Raw genomic sequence first — 874 nt, forward strand, 5'->3', positions numbered from 1 at the left:
CAAGAGTCCAGATTAAGAACTGCATAGTAAAGTGGTCTGGGGTTGGAGGAATGGTATAACAATGAAAGAACCTCCCCCAACCCCCCCAAAAAAGTGAACTGGGGGGAGAAGGGTCAGGGAGGAAAATGTGCAACGAGTGAACGGAAATCCAAGTTCTTTATAAACTTTAATTAAAATTTCAATTAAAAAAAGAAGAAAAAGATGACAAAAATCTTTACCGTTGGGCCAAGAGGCAACATTATGATAGATGGAGAAGAGACTGAAGTTGTCAATTATATCATCTTGCTTGGATCCACAACCAACACCTTGATACCAACTTGTACCAGCAGTTAAGAAATCAAAAGACATTCTGCATTGGGAAAATTTGCTGCCAACAACCTCTCTAACATGCTTAGGAGCAACAATATCAGTTTAAAGACTACAGTGCATTAAATTCAAGGTATGGTCTTTTCAATTACTTGTCATGCATCTGAAAGCCGGACTATGAATAAGGATGACAGGTGAAGGGATGCTTTTGAGTTGTGGTGTAGGAGAAGAGTCTGACTACCCCATGGACTGCTAAAGAAAATTTCTTGGAGAAAGGGCAACCAGGGTGCTCCTTAGAGACAAGGTGAAACTTGATCTCACACACTTTGAGAATGTTGCTAGGAGGGGCCCGTCCTTGGAAGAGGACACCATACTTGCAAAGGTAAAAGTCAGTGAGAGAGAAGACCCTCAGTGAGGTGGGTGACACAGTGACTGCAGCAGGAGGCTCCAGAGTAGCAGCGATGATGTGGGTGATCCAGGAGGCGGTGAGGTTCAGATGCCTTGTTCATAGGGCTGCTGTGAGTCCTAGTTGACTTAATGTCACCTAACAATAACAATATCCTGCCTG

General features: G+C 43.4%; 1 pseudogene; it reads right to left on the minus strand.

Moving 5' to 3' along the window:
- Positions 1-874, minus strand: part of LOC102845589 — a 37,753-nt pseudogene that overhangs the window by 29,791 nt on the left and 7,088 nt on the right.

The sequence above is a fragment of the Elephantulus edwardii genome, unplaced genomic scaffold (genome assembly GCF_000299155.1).
Source record: "Elephantulus edwardii isolate Elephantulus edwardi_28Jun2011 unplaced genomic scaffold, EleEdw1.0 scaffold00086, whole genome shotgun sequence".
NCBI classification, from domain to species: domain Eukaryota; kingdom Metazoa; phylum Chordata; class Mammalia; order Macroscelidea; family Macroscelididae; genus Elephantulus; species Elephantulus edwardii.